This window comes from Sorex araneus, chromosome 8 (assembly GCF_027595985.1).
Source record: "Sorex araneus isolate mSorAra2 chromosome 8, mSorAra2.pri, whole genome shotgun sequence".
Lineage (NCBI taxonomy): Eukaryota > Metazoa > Chordata > Mammalia > Eulipotyphla > Soricidae > Sorex > Sorex araneus.
The window spans coordinates 9,078,962-9,084,961 of NC_073309.1; positions in this window are offsets into that span (position 1 = coordinate 9,078,962).

Here is a 6,000-nt window from a genome sequence, read left to right on the forward strand (position 1 = left end):
CATTGGAGACATGGATTATTCCTAGATCTAGAATGTATAAAAGCCTTGCCTGGATAGGTTAAGATAGTCAGGCATTTGGCCAAAGAATGTTGTTCTCCTTCTGATGATTGATTACTGGCTCTCAGCATGAATATGTAGGTGGATGGCAGTCCTGACTCTCAGTCCACGAGGATATGAGCCTTCTGACCCCAAGAGGGACCATACCTGGCAGTGCTCAGGCTTTCCCCTGGCTCTGTACTCAGGGATCACTCCTGTAATGCGCTGTATGTGCCTAAGATAGCACCTGGGGTGGCTGTGTGCAAAACAAGCACATTCCCCACCATACTATCACTCCAGCCCCCCTCTGGCCCTTTTCTTAATTCTTGTGGCATCCCTGCTTCATATTTGTTCCCCAGGGGCTGTCCCTCACCTAGGTGTACATCTCACCTTTTTTCAATAATAACTGTTCTTGGGATAAATGCCAGGAAGTGGAACCACTAGGCCATATGAGAGTTCTGCTGTTAATTTTTTTTAAAAAATCCTCAAATTGTTTTTCAAAGAGGCTGAAGCAAACGATACTCCTATCAACAGTGAATGAGGGTTCCTTTTTTTCACAGTATCCTTGCCAACACTGGTTGTTTTTATTTGTTTATTTATTTTTGCTATTGGCCATTCTCACAGGTGTGAGGTGATAGCTCGCTGTCATCTTGATTTGCATTTCCCTGATTGTAAGTGATGATGAGTACTTTTTCGCATCTGCAAGCCCTTTGAGGAAGTGTCTGTTCATCTCCTCTCCCCAGTTTTTAATGGGGTTGTGGGTGTTGTTATTGCTGAACTTTGTGAGTGTTTTATATACCTTGGGTGTTAGCCATTTGTCAGACATTGGTGTGCAAATATTTTCTCCATTCAATAAGTAGTTTTAAAATTTTAGCTATATTTTCTTCTGCCATGCAAATGCATTTCAGTTTGCTTTCTCTCCTTTTTTATCTTTTTTTCTTTTTGAGTCACACCCGGAAATGCACAGGGGTTACTCCTGGCTCTGCACTCAGGAATTACTCCTGGTGGTGCTCAGGGGACCACATTGGATGCTGGGAATCAAACTTGGGTGGGCCAAGTGCAAGGCAAACGCCCTACCTGCTATTCTATCACTCCAGCCCCATCTCATTTTTTTCTTTTTTTTTTTTGTTTTCTTTGCCAGTGGAGTTAAATCACCTATAAGGTCTATACTATGGAGATCTCTATGTTTTTCTTAATGTATGAATTTGATTGGGTGCCCATTCCTTCCATAGACCTTATATTTATTATTTTTAAAAGACTATTTTTTTTAGCTTTTTGGGTCACACCTGGAGATGCTCAGGAGTTACTCCTGGCTCTGCAGTCAGGAATTACTCCTGGTGGTGCTCGTGGGACCATATGAGATGATGGGATTGAACCTGGGTCAGCCTGGTGCAAGGCAAATGCCCTTCCCGCTGTAATCCCACTCCAGCACCAAACCTTCTTGTATTTACTGGTTTCTCCTCACTAATGGATACTGTCCTTGTACCTCTTCAACCATCAGCCTGTCCCAGGACCTTTTGTTTGTTTGTTGTTTGTTTGTTTTGGAGTAGTACGTGGAAAAGCCTGGCAAGCTCCCTGTGGTGTATTTGATATGACAAATACAGTAACAATAACAAGTCTCATTTCCCTGACCCTGAAAGAGCCTCCAATCATTGGGGAAGACAAGTAAGGAGAGGCTGCTCTCCACAAGAAGAAAACTGCCAACCCGATCAAAAAATGGGGTCATGAAATGAACAGAAGCTTTCCTAAAGAAGAAATCCGAATGGCTCAGAGGCACATGAGAAAATGTTCCACATCACTAATCATCAGGGAAATGCAGATCAAAACAACCATGAGATATCATCTCACACCACAGAGACTGGCCCACATCCCAAAAAACAAAAGCAACCGGTGTTGGCGTGGATGTGGGGAGAAAGGGACTCTTCTTCACTGCTGGTGGGAATGCCGACTGTTTCAGCCCTTTTGGAAAACAATATGGACGATTCTCAAAAAATTAGAAATTGAGCTTCCATTTGACCCAGCAATACCACTCCTGGGAATATATCCCAGAGAGTCAAAACGGTATAGTAGAGATGGCATATCTATTTCTATGTTCATTGCAGCACTTTTTACAATAGCCAGAATCTGGAAAAAACCAGAGTGCCCCAAAACAGATGACTGGTTAAAGAAACTCTGGTACATCTACACAATGGAATACTATGTAGCTGTCAGAAAACATGAAGTCATGAAATTTGCATATAAATGGATCAACATGGAAAGTATCATGTTGAGTGAAATGAGTCAGAAAGAAAGAGACAGACATAGAAAGATTGCACTCATATGTGGAATATAATGTAACTGAGAAGTACAAGTTGGCAACGATGCAACTTCTGGCAGATATCTCTCTGGACTTAGTTACTAAAATACTAAAATACAGAAACCCAAAACTGAGAGGCCGCTAAGTGTGGTCACTCGACCTCATACCTCTTCATCCTCAGCAATGGAAAACAAATTATCTAATGCTTCCTTTTCAGCAGGTCTGACTTTAGGGGAGAGACTCTCCAAACAATAATAGTGAGTTTTGTTGAAATATTGTATGCAATCAAAGTGAAAGTAAAGTGAAATTTATTAGTTACACAGGCGGGGGGGGAGCTAAGGGTGGGGAGCTAGGGGCGTGGGGGGGTTAGGGGTGTGGGGGTGCAGGGTGGAGCTATACTGGGATTCTTGGTGGTGGAATATGAGCACTGGTGAAGGGATGGGTATTCAAGCATTGTATAACTGAGATTTAAACCTGAAAACTTTGTAACTTTCCACATGGTGACTCAATAAAAAATTTAAAAAAAAAAAAGGAGAGGCTGCTAAAATCTCAGGGCTGGGATGAATGGAGACGTTATTGGCGCTCACTCAAGTAAATCGATGAACAACGGGATGACAGTGATACAGTGATACAGTGATGAATTTGGTTCTAATATTGAGATCTTTAATCCATTTTGCATAATTGTGATATAGGGGTCATGTTTCCCCCCCTCTTTTTTTGCATGGTACTAGGAAGTTTTTCCTACATCATTTGTTGAAGAGGCTTTCCTTTCTCCATTGTTTTTCTTGTTTCTTTGTTTGTTTGGGTGCCACACCAAAATATTCAGGCTTTATTCCTGGCTCTGTACTCAGGAATTACTCCTGGTGGTGCTCAGGGGACCATATGGGATGTCGGGGATCAACCCATGTCGGTCATAGGTAAGGCAGCCCTACCTGTTGTGCTATCTCTCCAGCTACTCATTTCTGCACTCAATACACCAATCTACTTTGACTAAATATCCATACACCTGGGCATGTTGTGGGTATGTTGAGTCTTAATTCTATTCCACTGACCCAAAAGCCTGCTTTTATTCCAGTACCATACTGTTTTGATTACTTAAGCTTTATAGCATAGTTTAAGACTATAGTTTTGAGGACTGCAAACACCCTTCCCTGAATTTTCTTTTTTCTTAGAATTCCTTTGACTATTTGGGGAGATTTATTATTTCATATAAACTTAAGCAGTCTTTGTTCTAAAAGAATGCCATTGGAATTTAGATCAGGACTGCATTTCGCCTGTGTAGTGCTTTGGGAACTGTGGCCATGAGCATTGCTGATTCTTTGAATCCATGCACATGGATTATTGTTTCTCTTCCTTCACAGAGGAATTTTTCTGTGAAGAAAGATTTACATGTCTTTTCTTAAACATCTTGTATTTTCAACATTTTTAAATAATTCACAAGTGTTGGGGCTGGAGAGGCAGCACAGTGGGTAAGGTGTTTCCCTCAAATGCAGCCAACCTGAGTTCTACCCCACCTGAGCCCTGCCAGGAGCGATCCCTGGGCACAGAGCCAAGAATGAGTACTGAGCACTGCTAGGCGTGCCCCCCCAGAAACAATGAATAAGTTAAGAATAAATATTATTCTCACTATCAGAATGAAAGCAGAGCTTCCCCCTGCACATGTCCAGCTTGCCTCGCTGCCGAGATTTTGCTTCTCCGTTTCACAGCGAGAGGGGGGGAGAGAGGCCCACACCCTGAAACCAACAGCAGACCGCACCACCGCCTGGCCTTTGTGCCAATGATAAGGCCTTGGGGGTTCCACTGACGGAAACCAGTAAGAAGGCTTCCGATGTCATCATGGGCTTCTAGAGCCTTCTGCTGGCTCTTTCCCTTTCCCTGCCTGGAAAAGAAGCCAGCAGCTGAGTAAGAGGCAAGATATGATTATGATTATGATTATGATGATTCAGCGGTGACCATCAGTTCGGGCCAGGGTAGGGGTGCATGGGGCCACTTCCCACTGAGACTCCATTAAGAGGCTTGAGCTGCTCATTGCTCCGGCTGGTCAGCCCTGTGTCAGTGCTGGGGAGAGGGGCCATGAGATGCGTGCAAGGCGAGTGCCCCAACCCTGCCAGGGACTACCACTTTTTTGTTCGGGGGTCACACCCAGCAATGCTTAGGATTTACTTCCGGTTCTGCCCTCAAGGTTCACTCCCGGCAGGCTGGGGGAAACCATTTGGGGTGCTGAGATGGAAACCAGCATCAGATGCGTTCGATGTAAAAAGCCTTCCCTGCTGTACTTTTGCTTGGGCCCCTAAAGGGAACATTTCATTTAAAAGGCCGACGAGGGGATAGAGAGACATACAGGAAGTAAGGTGTTTGCCTCGAGTGTGACCAGCCGTCTTGGTTCCTGGCCCCGCATGTGATCTCCTGAGCACTGCCAGGAGTAGCCCCTGAGCACCAACAAGTGTGGCCCCAGATCCTTCCTCTGCCACACCTCACCCAAAGAAAACAACACGAGAAGACACAAATGAAGGCAATGAGTTGGGATGGTGTTTATTTGGGGGAAAGAGAAGACAGACCCCCTCCACAGAAGCAGGGAGCGGGGGTCCAGAGGGAAACAGGAGAGCAGCCTTTGTTTTGGTCTCTTATAGGCTCAGACTTCCTGCGTGTCCTCTTGCCTCCCGCTCTCCTCCCCACACACCTGGGATCTGAGGTCCTGGCCAGATTTTGCCTGGTCGGGGTTGCCATGGTAACTATAGGTTGTTGTATTAGTCTAATGGTGATTGATTTAGGAGCTAGGTCTCAGCTGTCACCTGACCCAAGCTTCTCCCCTGGGTTCTTGTAAAACTCTGGCAACGCATCTGAACTGTAAGATGTCAGGGCAGTGCCTGAGCTGGCGTCTCTGCTGTGCGGTTACCTTTGTCTGCCCTCCAAGCGCTCAGGACCTGGCATAAATTATAGACCGCTTGCTAGCCACCTCCCTGACCTAATCTTGCTGCCCAGGTCCTGTGTAGGAAGGAGGCTCCTTCCCAGAAGAGAGAGGACGCTGCCCGTGGGGCTGGCCGGGCCAAACAGGAGGAGGAGGAAGCGAGGAGGAGCTGGTGAGTCAGAGCGGCGGGAGCCGGCCAGCACGGCACCCCGGGAAAGCGGCAGCAGCCCGAGCCTCCAGGTAAGGAGGGCGGCTTCTCAGTGTCACTCCAAAGCAGGGCGGCTGGGGCAGAGGACCGAGAGAGGCTTGGGGGCAACAATGCTGGGGGGTTGAGGGTCACCCCTGACAGTCAGAATCACCTGGAGTATTTTCTCAGTAAAGACCCAGCCGGCCACTCAACCTTTGTTCCTACCCTTCTCCGTCCCCCTAAGGACGCCCAGCGTGTCAGCGGGTCTGATGGGTATTTTGGACTTAGTCTGTCCCTCATGGTTCGACTCCTTGAAACTCTGGTTTCCGGCTCAAGTCTCTGCTTCCCGCAGCATCTCAGCCTGGGTGCCGGGGGAGGCTGGGCGCCAGAAGCTTTCTGTGGTCCAGGGGAGGTTAAAATCATTGAAAACTCTTCATCCCAGGGCCAGAAGGCCCGGGTTCTGAGCCTGCAGGCCAGCTCCACCGCTGGGCCCGTGGGTGAAGGTTCCGTTTCCTTGCCAGGCTAACGGTGACTGTCAGCCTGGTGGTGTGCCAGTCACATGCACAGTGAGGT